Source organism: Triturus cristatus, chromosome 12 (genome assembly GCF_964204655.1).
Source record: "Triturus cristatus chromosome 12, aTriCri1.1, whole genome shotgun sequence".
In the NCBI taxonomy this organism is placed as follows: domain Eukaryota; kingdom Metazoa; phylum Chordata; class Amphibia; order Caudata; family Salamandridae; genus Triturus; species Triturus cristatus.
The window spans coordinates 250221224-250238358 of record NC_140595.1 but is presented as its reverse complement, the minus strand read 5'-3'; positions in this window follow the sequence as shown (position 1 = coordinate 250238358).

Genomic DNA, 17135 nt, shown 5'->3' with positions numbered 1-17135 from the left:
CTGTTGATTTTAGACATCATTTTGGGCATGGATGGCATTGGATTGAGTTGGGGAAGTGTGTATTTTGGGGTGGCCTTGCTGATGTTGTTGGGGCTCGCCATGTGGCTGGTGGCCATTTTGAGGCCTAGGCCTGCAAGCTTGCCTGGCCTTGTCTGCCAGCAGGCCTGCTTTCATCCACTGCTACCAGAGCAGGTAGCCACAGCTTTAGTAATCTACTGTTTTCTGTGTGTTCTGTTGATTTTAGACATCATTTTGGGCATGGATGGCATTGGATTGAGTTGGGGAAGTGTGTTTTTTGGGGTGGCCTTGCTGATGTTGTTGGGCCTGGACATGTGGCTGGTGGCCATTTTGAGGCCTAGGCCTGCAAGCTTGCCTGGCCTTGTCTGCCAGCAGGCCTGCTTTCATCCACTGCTACCAGAGCAGGTAGCCACAGCTTTAGTAATCTACTGTTTTCTGTGCGCTCTGTTGAATTTAGACATCATTTTGGGCATGGATGCCATTGGATTGAGTTGGGGAAGTGTGTATTTTGGGGTGGCCTTGCTGATGTTGTTGGGGCTCTCCATGTGGCTGGTGGCCATTTTGAGGCCTAGGCCTGCAAGCTTGCCTGGCCTTGTCTGCCAACAGGCCTGCTTTCATCCACTGCTACCAGAGCAGGTAGCCACAGCTTTAGTAATCTACTGTTTTCTGTGTGTTCTGTTGATTTTAGACATCATTTTGGGCATGGATGGCATTGGATTGAGTTGGGGAAGTGTGTATTTTGGGGTGGCCTTGCTGATGTTGTTGGGGCTCGCCATGTGGCTGGTGGCCATTTTGAGGCCTAGGCCTGCAAGCTTGCCTGGCCTTGTCTGCCAGCAGGCCTGCTTTCATCCACTGCTACCAGAGCAGGTAGCCACAGCTTTAGTAATCTACTGTTTTCTGTGTGTTCTGTTGATTTTAGACATCATTTTGGGCATGGATGGCATTGGATTGAGTTGGGGAAGTGTGTATTTTGGGGTGGCCTTGCTGATGTTGTTGGGGCTCGCCATGTGGCTGGTGGCCATTTTGAGGCCTAGGCCTGCAAGCTTGCCTGGCCTTGTCTGCCAGCAGGCCTGCTTTCATCCACTGCTACCAGAGCAGGTAGCCACAGCTTTAGTAATCTACTGTTTTCTGTGTGCTCTGTTGAATTTAGACATCATTTTGGGCATGGATGCCATTGGATTGAGTTGGGGAAGTGTGTATTTTGGGGTGGCCTTGCTGATGTTGTTGGGGCTCTCCATGTGGCTGGTGGCCATTTTGAGGCCTAGGCCTGCAAGCTTGCCTGGCCTTGTCTGCCAACAGGCCTGCTTTCATCCACTGCTACCAGAGCAGGTAGCCACAGCTTTAGTAATCTACTGTTTTCTGTGTGTTCTGTTGATTTTAGACATCATTTTGGGCATGGATGGCATTGGATTGAGTTGGGGAAGTGTGTATTTTGGGGTGGCCTTGCTGATGTTGTTGGGGCTCGCCATGTGGCTGGTGGCCATTTTGAGGCCTAGGCCTGCAAGCTTGCCTGGCCTTGTCTGCCAGCAGGCCTGCTTTCATCCACTGCTACCAGAGCAGGTAGCCACAGCTTTAGTAATCTACTGTTTTCTGTGTGTTCTGTTGATTTTAGACATCATTTTGGGCATGGATGGCATTGGATTGAGTTGGGGAAGTGTGTATTTTGGGGTGGCCTTGCTGATGTTGTTGGGGCTCGCCATGTGGCTGGTGGCCATTTTGAGGCCTAGGCCTGCAAGCTTGCCTGGCCTTGTCTGCCAGCAGGCCTGCTTTCATCCACTGCTACCAGAGCAGGTAGCCACAGCTTTAGTAATCTACTGTTTTCTGTGTGTTCTGTTGATTTTAGACATCATTTTGGGCATGGATGGCATTGGATTGAGTTGGGGAAGTGTGTATTTTGGGGTGGCCTTGCTGATGTTGTTGGGGCTCGCCATGTGGCTGGTGGCCATTTTGAGGCCTAGGCCTGCAAGCTTGCCTGGCCTTGTCTGCCAGCAGGCCTGCTTTCATCCACTGCTACCAGAGCAGGTAGCCACAGCTTTATTGATCAAGTGTTTTCTATGTGATCTGTTGAATTTTTAGACATCACCTTCCTGAGAGTGTAGTGTGGCTGTACACAGTACTAGTAGTATAACATAGCTCTAGTTAAAAAAAATTCATAAATGGCTAGACTATCTTTTGTTTGCACTAGTACAGTACTAAGTAACTGAACCACAAAAACAAATGCAACATTTCACTGATGTTCTTCTCCTGTCTTCTTTGCTTTTAGGTGCACAAAAGACAGAGTAGGAGGTGTCATCGGCATCACCTGGCTACCCGTTGTACTGCCAGCCAGACAGAAGTCCTGCTGCGCATCACGCCCACGTGTGACCAGAACTTGTTGTGCATCTGCCTCCTGCCTGACGTCGGAATAAGATGGCCCCAAAGAAAGGTACCAGGTCCAGTACCAAGAAAGTTGCTGGTGAGAAGAAGGAACAGAAAAAGGAAGTGCCATTAACCACGACTGGTGGTGTGCCGGCCAAGGTTTTTTTTGGCACCAAAGCGTTGTCCGGGAACCAAGCTGGGAGCAGCACAGCGGTCCAGCAACCCCACCAACCTAGGCCCAAGGGCTTTACTGTCGCAGAGGTAGCCAGTCTACTAACGGGCAGCGATGTTGAAGAAATGTCATTACCGCAAAGTAGTACACAATCAAGTTCAACGCAGGCGCAAACTCAGCAGATCAGTGTGCAGCCGCCGCAACAAGAACAGCAGCAGCAGCCGGCGCAACCAGAACAGCAGCAGCAGCCGGCGCAACCAGAACAGCAGCAGCAGCCGGCGCAACCAGAACAGCAGCAGCAGCCGGCGCAACCAGAACAGCAGCAGCAGCCGCCGCAACCAGAACAGCAGCAGCCGCCGCAACCAGACCAGCAGCAGCAGCCGCCGCAACCAGAACAGCAGCAGCAGCCGCCGCAACCAGAACAGCAGCAGCCGCCACAACAGCCCACCATAGTAGTTGTTGCTCCTGACGTAGGGGCATTTCAGGAAATCGAGCTTCCTGCAGACAAAGCGGAGCGAAGTCAAACCACTGTTTCAGAACATCTATTGTCTTCCAGACCACCAGCAAGGAAAAGGAGGCTTAGTCCATCATCTTCTTCTTCAAGCCCCGCTTCTGATGATCGTGATGACACTTGGGTCCCACCAGCTCGGTCTGAGAGTGAAGTACGCCACAAGACATTGCTTCTGAAAAGGAAGGTCCCAGAAAAACTTAGAGTTATGGAGGTAGATATAGAAGAGGGGGGTGATGATGTTGATGAAGACGAGCCAGTCATCACGCACATTACTCCCGCCCCAAAGGGATTGGAGACCGACATTCTAACCCTATCCAGAAAGGCTGCTACTGAGTGGGATGCAGCACGGATCTCACCAACACAGGTTACACCACCACTACCTCCAACTGCCATATTTTCCAAGGCCCGGCAGGGACCTACATCCAGCTCAACCACCTCAGTAGGAAGTGGTAGTAAAAGTCACAGTGTAGGTGGACAGGGTCACATATTTTCAAGGACCCCCTCAAGTTCATCTGGTGTTGAAAGTGGCACATCCAGCAGTGCCAGAAAGTTCTCCTCCCCAGTTTGGGACTTCTTTTCTGTTAGCGCCAAGGAGGAGAACATTGCTATATGCGCAATTTGTCGGCAAGGTGTTCGGCGTGGTAAGCTTGGTACAAACTATGGTACCGGAGGACAAGCAAGTCATCTCAGAATACACCACACTATTGTGTGGGAGGATCACCTACTTAAGTTAAAAGAAAGTAGGAAAACTAAACCCTTTGAAGTTGGTCAGGAATCAGGGAGCGATATTATTGTGGTGGCAGGTGAAGAACAGGGAGGCATTTCTAGCCCTGTCTCCAGTAGTGCAGTCACTGCAGTGGTAACGCCCACATCCTCCTCAGTAACATCAGAGTGGCACCGCAGTAAGAGCCATACTCAGAGTGTGGGTGAGACACCAAGGCGACCGGCGGCGAGTACCTCAATGAGACAATCTGTGTCGTTGAGCCTTAGTGGGTTAATGGCACCACTAAGGAAAGTAAGCCAGCCTACCATTGACAGCATGTTTAGGTTGGAGGGGCAGTTCCAACGCAACCACCCAACGGCACGATTGTACAATGCGAAGCTGGCTAAAATGTTAGCGCTGGACCTTCTTCCTTTTTCATTTGTGGAAGGGGTGGGTTTCCTTGAATTTGTGTCTGCCATCTGCCCGAAATGGAAAGTTCCAAGCCGGTCCTATTTCGCAAGAATTGCTGTTCCGGCACTACATCATGATGTGCTGGAATTGGTTGGACAAGCTTTGCAGAAGAGTGCTGTGCACAATATCCACCTGACAACAGACATGTGGACCAGTTGCCAAGCCACAGATTACATGTGTATCACTGCACACTGGATCTCTTTTGTGGGGGTTAAAGATCAACTATCTGCACGAGGTGTTGTTGACACAGCTGCGATTTTTGAAGGTACTCGGAAACATGCAACTGTAGCCATGTTCGCCATGGAGAAATCTCATACGGCTGAAAACATTTTAGAAGAGTTTCGCACCAAGGTTTTGGAATGGCTGCAGCCCAGAGGGCTTGGTATTGGTTTTGTTGCCACAGACAATGGCAGTAATGTACTTAAGGCCATGGAACTTGGTTCCTATTTCAGGGTTCCGTGTTTGGCACACTGCATAAACATTATAGTGCAAGACTTTCTGAAAAAAGAACCCATAGTAAGCAATTTACTGTCCATCTGCCGAAGAATATGCACTCATTTCAGCCATTCTTTTAAAGCTCGGAAGCAGCTGAGGATCCTCCAACGTGAGCGTAGGGTGCCAGTCAAGGCACTCATCCAGGAGGTGGCAACACGTTGGAACTCAACGTATTACATGCTTGATCGTCTGTACGAACAGCACAGGTCACTCAATGATTATGTCTGGTACAGAAGCAGTGATGCTAGTGTTAAAGGCATGACCCTTCAGAGGGAGCAATGGACCCTAATTCAATGCCTGACTGAGATGCTGTCTCCTTTTGAGGTCTTCACACGTGAAGTCAGCAAGGAGGACTGTACAATGGGCCAAGCGATCCCATTGTTGCAAATGCTAGAGCATGAGCTGAATAATGTGTCTGAATCCTACAAAGGTGTAGAGGACAGAAAGCAAGCCCATGACTTGGTGGAGAGCTTATCCAGGCGCTTATCAGAAAATGTAAGGATACAAAATAAAATTTTGTCACAAGACCATTACATTTGTGCCACAATTCTGGATCCACGTGCAAAATTAGGACTATTCCTTTCTTTTTCCGACACTGATGTTGCCCGCTACAAAAGTTGTATAGCTGAAGCAGCCATCAAGTTTGAAAACGAAGGGCTGCTAATTAAAAGCCCGCCACATCAACCCACAACAAGTACTGATACTGAAGCAGGCCATGCAGAATCAAGTGCAACTTCGTCGGCTGAGGGCAGTGCGGTTGGCTCACAATCGCAACACTCACCATCACCATCGACTACAAAAACAATAACTGGATCATTCAGCCGAGTACAATCATTATCAGATTGGTATGTAAAGATGGGCCGTAAGCACAGTGCTGATGCACAGAAAAAACAGCACAAAAGCTTACCAGCAGCAACCCTGAACATTGAGCGGATGGTCCAGGCCTATCTGGACGACCCAACAGAGGTGTACGTTGATCAAAACCCAGTGCAGTATTGGTATATGAAAAGGTCTGAATGGCCACAGCTCAGCAGGCTGGCAATAAGCTATCTGGCTTGCCCTGTCGCAAGTGTCTCTTCCGAACGTGTTTTCAGTGCTGCTGGTTCCATTGTAACCTTGAGAAGGACCAGTCTATCTCCCAAAAACGTGGAGAGGTTAACAATGATCAAAATGAATCAGCACTTCATACCACCGAATTACACAATGCATGAATCAACAGAGGAAGATGAGGACAGCGGCTCAGGTGACGGAAGTATTGTGTCAGATGATTACCTACTACTGGACGATCCCCCAGAGTTTGAGGACGAGCTATACTTCCCTGACAATTAGGCTCGCACTTACTGTCTTCCTCCCTTTTTTCCCCCTTTGTTTGTGTCTGTTGTTCCGGTTATAAACTTGTGAATCGCAACCAATGCATTATCACCGTCTTCTAATCTTCTAATTTAAGATACAAGTTTCAGGTGTCTGCCATTTGACACTACAGTCCTCAGAATCCAGCTCCTCCGCTCGATCATACTGCATCTCCTGGTCAATTCCATTTCCCTCATGAATGATGATTGGATGATGGTAACAACAAATTCAAACTTTCCTCGTCCTTCCAAAACAAGTGGACCATGAATCTGATGACTTCTATAGCTATCCTCCTTCAGAGCCGAGAGAGACTGGCCATTAACTGAAAATAAGATGCAACAGGTAATGATTGATGCCATGCATTGTCCGCAGAAAAGCAGACTGAGTGATGTAGATTTTGTTGTGTGTGTTGCGCATGAATGAATTGATGTAATTGTGCACTGCCACTAATCAACTTTCTACAGAACACACTAGTAATTACTAATTTTCCTCTTCTGGCAAACAAGAAATGTGTACTTCTCTCCTGCATCTTGGTGATACATTGCTTTTAATTCAATACAGGAAGGGCACTCACTCAATCTGCGCAATGCAAATGACTGTGACTTAACAGCACCGTCCATCATGATGATGGCGAAAGAGACGGCCTGCAGCGTTAACGAGATGAGATGCAACAGGTAATGATTGATGCCATGCATTGGCCGCAGAATAGCAGACTGAATGATGTAGATTTTGTGGTGTGTTTCGCATGAATTGATGTAATTGTGCACTGCCACTAATCAACTTTCTACAGAACACACTAGTAATTACTAATTTTCCTCTTCTGGCAAACAAAAAATGTGTACTTCTCCTGCATCTTGGTGATACATTGCTTTTAATTCAATACAGGAAGGGGACTCACTCAATCTGCTGCGCAATGCAAATGACTGTGACTTAAACAGCACCGTTTGCATGATGATGGCGAAAGAGACGGCCCGTTAACTTAAGATGAGAAGTAACAGGTAATAAATGATGATAATTAATGGCATGCATTGGACACCTGACTCTGAGCTATTGATCTTTGTGTTTGCGTTGTTTGTTGTGCACAAAGTGAATGATGTCAAAGTGTACTAGTGTTAATCTATCTTTCTGTACACAATAAAGAATGACTCAAGGCAGTAATATTTATATTTCTACTCTTGTTGTGTTCTAAAAATTACACTTGTACTGCAGGCCGATCTTCAGTCAGTAGAAGTATCAGAGCTGATGATGAAGTCAGGAGGATGTTTCATGAGTGGCATAAAACGGAAAAGCCTAAAGGTAAACACGTGAACCACAACCACAGCACACCCAAATGTCTGTGTAGAAGTTGAATAGAGTGTAGCGTTGGGATGACTGCAGTGCATTGATTTTACTAACTTTAACTGTAAAATGCTATGTCTGGAATGGATAATGTGCTTTGCGTTTGTCCAACTCTTTGAGAGAAAAAAAAAAAGGACTCTAAAGTGTTAACGTAGGATGTGCTAATGGTAAGCACTGTGGGCCTGATCTCTCCTGTTACTGTTGAAGGTCTATGCTGGAAACAGACTACAGTAGAGATGATGCATATGCATACATGCCACCTCGGAAAGTGTTCTTGTTGCACTACACCATCACTTGTGCATTTGTTTTCACTTTCTTTCTGAATATCCCCTTTGGTTTTCAATCTAAAATTACAGGCCGGGCCTTGTCCAAAACTTTGTAAAACATTACAATGCATATTAATTACCTTACCAATCAATCACCTTTTTATTCCAGCCGGGCAGTGGCGAGTGGTGAGGCGACACACCCAAGATTGATGGACGAGAGGAGCAAGAGGAATGCCGAGATGCAAAAAACCAGTCCACATTTTTGACCAGGATAAGACAGTAACAGTATCCACTTTTCACTTCTTTTAAATAATTTGATTAATATCTTGTATACATTCTTTACAACAGTGTGTTCTTGGAGTTGTTATTATCAATCATCATTACGTTTGCTCTGTGTTTACGATTCTTCACTACCAATATTTAAAATTTCTATTTGCTATCTGTTAAAGTTTTAAGGCCGGAACAGAACAAGAAATAGAAGTGTATGTAATCCGGGTCTCATCATGCATGCATTTCCTTTTTTATACCTTAACATATGGAATGGATATGGTATGGTAGTCTTCAATGATTGTCGTTTGTTTGTCTATGTATGCATACTGTTTTTCTATGTCAAACCTTTCCCAAAATCCCCCTTCCCATCCAATCAACGGACCCTAACCCTCTTCCCCCGGGCTGTGTGACTTATTGTCGAGGTGTAACTAAATTAAATGTACACCAATACTTAATCACACACTTGCTGGGGCGGATGTGGTGAAAGCAACACTACTTCAATTTCAATGCAGAGCGATGATCTTCTTCTGCTTGCCCACCCATGAGTAGGATATTTCACAGGTTATTTTATTTAACAAAGGAACATATACCTCAGCATGAATTGCCGGCATTGATTTGATTTGTTTGTTGTCATTCCTCATATACAGCACTAACTGTTAGACTGTAGGCATAGCCAAGTCGACAAAACTATAGTTTGTAACTCTGTCTAGTAGGCTATCCTCATAATATCCAGCATTCATTTTTTTTGTCAAATATTTGAGCATATAATTGTTGCTCGGTAAATTCTGTGATGTACTTCATTCAACTACTCCTCTAACAGTCTCTCAAAGGCGATTGACTATCTCCTTTTCTTTTTTTGGAAATGCTGCTACCCTGCCAGTGTATACTACTACTATACTACCACCACCACCCCAATCATGGCATGTATGAAAAAGGAAACCATCTTCACCATGCAGCCAGTGCTGTGCCACAGTTGGACATAAACATCAAGCACCGGTAAGAGAGAAGTTTGGGGGAGGCAGAATCAATAATGGACATGTTGTCAATGATGTCAGTTTCAAACACCACTCCAAAGAATGCATAGTAGGACCAGTCAATGAGTGAGGTGTGTCGCATCTATCTGTTTGTGTCTTATACAGTCAGCAAATTATTGAAATCAAACACACGCTATGGGCGGCCATGCACCAGCAAAGAAACAGTGTGATGTAAAACAGTTACCCCACCTACAAAACATTAACAACATTGCATGTAACATAGAAAAATATATTTAATTGACCCTAACAAATAAACTAAACCCACAAAAGCTGACCCACCCCCCTCCCTAACCCCAACGACTGTCCATAGAAATAGAGAACGCCCAAACGAGTGAAGAAACAAACAGGAATTAAAAAAGGGGCAGTGACAGGGACTAACTGGTGGGGCGGGACTGGAGGAGGACACGAATCTGGTCCTCTAAATGGGCGACGCGGCGTCTAAGGCCGCGGCAGTTGCAACCACAGTGGGGGGGGGCACCGGAGATGGCACGGTGGCGGCGGGCAGCCGCCAGACGGTGGCGCCGTACCGCTGGAGGGCGGTGGCTGGGGCCCGGGGCACTGGAGGAGGCTTCAATTGCTGCTGCACTCTCCTCCTCCTCCTCGGCTAGGACCACCAGCCGCCGGTATTCCTGCTGGATTGCCTCCAGCTTCCGGCGCCGTGCCTTGGCGGCCAACTCCTTCCGGTTGATTTTCGGAGTAGCTGTGTATCAAAAAGAAAAAAACAAGACAATTGTAAAATATAGTCTTCATAAAACAGTAGGACAAGGTAATTATTTATACACATAGTGGCATGGTAGAGTAGCACTATAAAATAAAGCACAGTAGTACATAACATTTTAAATGTCGCCCGTCCTTCTTCCTTCCACCTGTCTTACACTTTTTAGTTGAACAGTGCACCAGGTGCTCTTCTCCATAAAACTTTCAAAGCGGAGTTGAAATCAGATAGATGAGGCCATTGGTTACTCAATACTCTGGCTCCTAGTCCTATACCAATTAAAGGGAATTCTAGTCTTCTAGTTCACTCTTCAAACGTCCCCAAGAACTCATACTTACTTACGACATCGGATAGCGGGCGGACTTTGTCCGCCCGCCATCCGACTGCTAAAAAGGGTGGGGGTCCCGTGGGGACAATTAATTAGGATGATGCGCCCGGCACAGTGGCGGGCGCACCCTGTTATTTTAAATTTAAATTCTGGTTGGCTTTGCTGAAAGCAATGCTAAAATGTTGTGCTGCTTTTCCAAGCACAACATGACGGGCCTCGCACGGAGCCTGTCACGTTTTGCTTTGAAAGTCGGGGGGTACCATAGCATCGGTAGGTACCCTCCATGGGGGCCCCCAAGCATACTCTGCAATGTGTGCATGCCTTTCCGTGGCGGACGGTAATGCCGCCACGCAAAGGCATTCCAAAATGCAGATTATATGGCTGCCGGTGTGGTGAGAGAGACACCATCGCCATATTGAACCCTTTTCCGCCTAGACATGTCTGAATATTTTCTACAGGGATGGCGGGAGGTTTGCCCCTGCTGTGACGGCAGTGAATTCCAGCCAGCCCGGCGGGGGCAATACGCCCACCATCCTAATGGGGCCCTAATTCACAACTTTACAGTATACATATACATACAGTACACCTTTGCAGTGAGTGTGCTGTCAAGTTCAACAATAGTTAAAGATTATGAATCTAACTTACCACCGCCTGCCACTGGTGCTGCCACTCCCCCTCCGTTGCTATCTGCAACTGCCGCATCCTCGCCCTCTGCGTCGCCTTCGCTGGCCCCAGCAATGGTGGTCGGTAGTGCGCCTAGAAAACATTACACATTTATTAGGCAACATATACACCTCCCCCCTATTGATCAGTAGCAAGGTTGAAAAATGAGTTAATACTAACATAAATCACTAGTACAAATCAGGTAGTAGTAGAGTAGACACTAAGTTATATGACCATTGTAGCATTTGCTTGATTAGCCCTAGCCATGCACATGTGACGTTACCTTTACCTTGCAGCTTCTTAAGACACCTTTGAGCCCACATGACCTGCCTCACACTGCTACTGTCTAGTCTACGCGCTGCGTACAGGCGGTCAACAAACATTAACAAGCCACTTTTTTAGGAAGAACTGGTGTACTACTGTTACTGTTAGTCCATATTGCTTATCCATAGATGCTACACTTTTTGGCACGGCTGAGAAATGCTTGCAAGTTGCAATATACTAACGCACACCATTTCCTTTTTTCGCATTACAGACGCAAGATTCGCTTCTACGAACCAGAGCTTCTGAACGATGCACCAACTACCAGTACTAGGTTCTTCTGAGGTGAGGGGTCCCTTCACTCACATCTTCATTTATAAATGTATATAAACTAAATTGCTATGGGATGGTGGTGCTGCCTTCCACCACTTCAGTTATCATGATTTAATTCCCAACTGTATTAGTGTAACAATGTATTTTGTTTTAATGTTATTGATTTGCCGGTTGGTGCTGCTAAGATAACAGTGTACAGACCTTCTCAAATTGAAATAAAAATTTTAAACTTACATAGACTTTGTGGTATTTGGTGTGGAGTGGACTAACTTACACGATTGAGCAAATTAAAGTAAGGGTGTGCATGTGAATTGCTTCCACGACAGAGGTTGGGTGTGTTAATGTTCTGGGTTGTCTACTTGTTGGTTGTCTTGGGGGGAGGGTTCCGATACCTAATAGGTATGACAAGACAGTACTATAGTCAAGCAGTGGAATTGTGGTGGGTGCGGAATTTCTGATTGAGGTGTGCAAGGAAGGTCCAACCTACCATCACCAACATCCTATTTTCTGGTGCAAATGTATGTGCAAGATCCCTACAACAGTTGTATGTCCTATAGGGTATCATATCAAAATATTAAGAAATCTGGTAGGGCTGTTGCTGTGAATTTTCAAAGCCTAAACATCAACAAGAGTAAAAAGTAGTACAAGACAACGACCCAACGGATTGTACGAGCTACTGGTGAATATGAGTTTTATATTACAACCTTTCACAAAGAGTGGCACTGGGCAAGACTAGCTACTACAGTACAGACAGACAGACTGATAGTATGTAGTAGTACTCAGTCATCATAGCGGAGGCAGGGATAAGCTTTTTGAAACCGTACAGATCGAAGGATAATTGGTGGTAAAAAAATAGCATTTGGAAACACACTATAGTTCGGGAGAAATGGGGCAGTAAAAGTTATGGAATAAGAAATATTATTAAAAACAAGAAGACTTACTGGGGCCAGCAGAGGAGCCCTCAGCGGTGTCCTCCTCGTGGTGTTCCTGTCCCGCCGACTGCCCAGTCCCTGCCCGTCTGCCCCTGGGTGCTGATGAACAGGAAAGATATAAGAAAGACAAACATTGATGGATGGTGTCAACTTAAGCAAATACAATTTTTTTCAACAACGGTCAAAAAACACTTATGTAAACAATTGCAATAACTACATTGACCGATCTCATCTGGTCAACATGTAATATCGGGGGATTCGCAGTTCGACTACTTAAGTTACTATTTATCAACAGTAATCCATTCTTCCATTCTGATTCCAGAAAACTAAGTTACAAGTAAGCCTAAGTATTAGTACAACCTACCACCCAACCTAGCCCACCTATTCCAGGCATGCCAATTGTACATTAAGTATGCATTTCGACTGTATTCCTCAACAATGTGTATGATCCAATCATGGAGGACACATTAACATGACTACATTTTTTGTATATACACAATTTTGGTTTGATTGATGCTCATCTGCTACTGCTAAGTAACTGCAAAGCCTACCTCCACTCATTGAACAAACTAGAAAGGTTCTAAAGACTGGCGTACTAGCAGCACGTCACGTAACTGAGTGAGGGGGCATCACGCATACCACTAACCAATTAGAAGCTCATACAAAGTACCTAAACCTATGTATCAATCCGCCCCTATCTATTAGTGACAGGACAAAGTAAGGAGTGGACATGAGTCACTGTAGCATTACGTAACTTAATTTCTCTAAAATAAACTCGTAAAGAATCACGCTAAGCAAGCGCAAACGCAAAGCTGCAAACAAGTAAGATTAGTAGTAGCGCAGAAGAGCACCTGTGTCATAATCACAGAAGACTTTTAAACATTATTAACCTGGAATGTATTGCAAGCAGCAACATTCTATCTGGTTGGAAGGAAAAAAAGATATTCGCAATATATAACATAGAGCAGAAGAACAGACACAAAGTTGTAATAATTAAATAGGTACTCACCAAGCCCCGGGACCTCCACTCCTAGCAGGTCAGCAGGTCCTGCTCACGGTCCAGGATGTCGGACCACCGGTGCGTCAGCTGTGCCTGGGTGCACCGGACCCCAGAGATGCGAGACACTGCCCGGCGCACCTTCCCCCACCGCTGCCGACGCTCCCGGAGGCCGTACCCGGACCCAGGCCTGCCACCTGCTGCCAGGGTTGAGGGGAGGTGGCGCTGCACAAAGAAAATTAGTGCAGCCAACTCCGCCTCCCCAAATAAGGCCCGTGCATGCACCCCTTGTGGGCGCCGCCTTCCGCAAGGAAGGCGGTCGCGGCTCTGGCTGCGCCGGCGAACAGCCCTGCCCTTGGACATGGTTCTGGGGACGGGGCGGGAAAGAAAAGGTAAAATAAATAAAGGAGTAAAGGAAATAAATAGCAGGCAATACAAAGAGAAAAAGTAGCTAAAAAACAAAAAAAAAGGTACACAAAAACGAAAAATATAGAGGCAGGAAAATAGTTAGAGAAATAATAAGTAATAAAGATCCGAAAAAAGTGGCTATAAACAAAGGATTGAAAAGATTTAGGGAGGATTGAAAATCAGGCCCCAGAACCATGCAATAGAGTGGAAAACAAGATGGCCGCGCCCGTTGCGACCACGTGCGCAAGTTCGCGCGATATTTTCTCCCTGAGCAAGCAAAAAGCAACGCGATCAAGTAAAAGCGATCGCGAACAGGAAATATCGACCGCGAACATGCATTGCGCGACCCGGAACAGGAAGTAAACAACGCCAGAGGGCGGGACAAGTGAAAACAAGATGGCCGCGCCCGTGAGCGACCGCATGGGTAAGTTGGCGACCCGCGAACACGCAAAAAATACCGCGAACAGGCGGCAAAAAACTTCCGCATCTTCGCGATATTTCCGGCGTGTTTGCGGAGATTTTCTGCATTCTCGCGATAATTTGCGGAGGTTAATTCCGCAAATTCCGCCCACCCCTACTAATAGCTAATGTCTTAACTCTTACTCTGGCCTAATAGCTAAGGTCTTAACTCTTAGTCTGGCCTAATAGATAAGGTCTTAGACTCGTACTCTGGCCTACTGGTTAAGGTCTTAACTCTTACTCTGGCCTACTGGTTAAGGCCTTAACTCTTACTCTGGCCTAATAGCTAAGGTCTTTACTCTTACTCTGGCCTAATAGATAAGGTCTTAGACTCGTACTGTGGCCTAATGGTTAAGGTCTTAACTCTTACTCTGGCCTACTGGTTAAGGTCTTAACTCTTACTCTGGCCTAATAGCTAAGGTCTTAACTCTTACTCAGGCCTAATAGCTAAGGTCTTAGTCTCGTACTCTGGCCTAATGGTTAAGGTCTTATCTCTTACTCTGGCCTATTGGTTAAGGTCTTAACTCTTACTCTGGCCCAACAGCTTAGGTCTTAACTCTTACGCTGGCCTACTGGTTAAAGTCTTAACTCTTTCTCTGGCCTAAAAGCTAAGGTCTTAACTCTTACTCTGGCCTAATAGCTAAGGTCTTAGACATGTACTATGGCCTACAGGTTAAGGTCTAAACTCTTACTCTGGCCTACTGGTTAAGGTCTTAACTCTTACTCTGGCCTAATAGCTAAGGTCTTAACTCTTACTCTGGCCTCATAGCTAAGGTCTTAGACTCGTACTCTGGCCTAATGGTTAAGGTCTTAACTCTTACTCTGTCCTAATAGCTAAGGTCTTAACTCTTACTCTGGCCTAATAGCTAAGGTCTTAACTCTTACTCTGGTCGAATGGTTAAGGTCTTAACTCTTACTCTGGCCTAATAGCTAAGGTCTTAACTCTTATTCTGGCCTAATAGCTAAGGTCTTAGACTCGTACTCTGGCCTACTGTTTAAGGTCTTAACTCTTACTCTGGCCTACTGGTTAAGGTCTTAACTCTTACTCTGGCCTAATAGCTAAGGTCTTGGACTCGTACTCTGGCCTACTGGTTAAGGTCTTAACTCTTACTCTGGCCCAACAGCTTAGGTCTTAACTCTTACTCTGGCCTACTGGTTAAAGTCTTAACTCTTTCTCTGGCCTAATAGCTAAGGTCTTAACTCTTACTCTGGCCTAATAGCTAAGATCTTAGACTCATACTCTGGCCTAATGGTTAAGGTCTTAACTCTTACTCTGGCCTACTGGTTAAGGTCTTAACTCTTACTCTGGCCTAATAGCTAAGGTCTTAGACTCGTACTCTGGCCTAATGGTTAAGGTCTTAACTCTTACTCTGGCCTAATAGCTAAGGTCTTAACTCTTACTCTGGCCTAATAGCTAAGGTCTTAGACTCGTACTCTGGCCTAATGGTTAAGGTCTTAACTCTTACTCTGGCCTAATAGATAAGGTCTTAACTCTTACTCTGGCCTAATAGCTAAGGTCTTAGACTCGTACTCTGGCCTACTGGTTAAGGTCTTAACTCTTACTCTGGCCTAATCGCTAAGGTCTTAGACTTGTACTCTGGTCTAATGGTTAAGGTCTTAACTCTTACTCTGGCCTAATCGCTAAGGTCTTAGACTTGTACTCTGGTCTAATGGTTAAGGTCTTAACTCTTACTCTGGCCTAATAGCTAAGGTCTTAGACATGTACTATGGCCTACAGGTTAAGGTCTAAACTCTTACTCTGGCCTACTGGTTAAGGTCTTAACTCTTACTCTGGCCTAATGGTTAAGGTCTTAACTCTTACTCTGTCCTAATAGCTAAGGTCTTAACTCTTACTCTGGCCTAATAGCTAAGGTCTTAACTCTTACTCTGGCCGAATGGTTAAGGTCTTAACTCTTACTCTGGCCTAATAGCTAAGGTCTTAACTCTTACTCTGGCCTAACAGCTAAGGTCCTAGACTCGTACTATGGCCTACAGGTTAAGGTCTTAACTCTTACCCTGGCCTACTGGTTAAGGTCTTAACTCTAACTCTGGCCTAATAGATAAGGTCTTAGACTCGTACTCTGGCCTAATAGCTAAGGTCTTAGACTCGTACTCTGGCCTAATGGTTAAGGTCTTAACTCTTACTCTGGCCTACTGGTTAAGGTCTTAACTCTTACTCCGGCCTAATGGTTAAGGTCTTAACTCTTACTCTGGCCTACTGGTTAAGGTCTTAACTCTTACTCTGGCCTAATAGCAAAGGTCTTAGAATCGTACTATGGCCTACAGGTTAAGGTCTTAACTCTTACTCTGGCCTACTGGGTAAGGCCTTAACTCTTACTCTGGCCTAATAGCTAAGGTCTTAGACTCGTACTCTGGCCAACATGTTAAGGTCTTAACTCTTACTCTGTCCTAATAGCTAAGGTCTTAACTCTTACTCTGGCCTACAGGTTAAGGTCTTATTTCTTACTCTGGCCTAATAGCTAAGGTCCTAACTCTTACTCTGGCCTAATGGCTAAGGTCTTAGACCCATACTCTGGCCTAATGGTTAAGGTCTTAACTCTTACTCTGGCCTACTGGTTAAGGTCTTAACTCTTACTCTGGGCTAATAGCTAATGTCTTAACTCTTACTCTGGCCTAATAGCTAAGGTCTTAACTCTTAGTCTGGCCTAATAGATAAGGTCTTAGACTCGTACTCTGGCCTACTGGTTAAGGTCTTAACTCTTACTCTGGCCTACTGGTTAAGGCCTTAACTCTTACTCTGGCCTAATAGCTAAGGTCTTTACTCTTACTCTGGCCTAATAGATAAGGTCTTAGACTCGTACTGTGGCCTAATGGTTAAGGTCTTAACTCTTACTCTGGCCTACTGGTTAAGGTCTTAACTCTTACTCTGGCCTAATAGCTAAGGTCTTAACTCTTACTCAGGCCTAATAGCTAAGGTCTTAGTCTCGCACTCTGGCCTAATGGTTAAGGTCTTATCTCTTACTCTGGCCTACTGGTTAAGGTCTTAACTCTTACTCTGGCCCAACAGCTTAGGTCTTAACTCTTACGCTGGC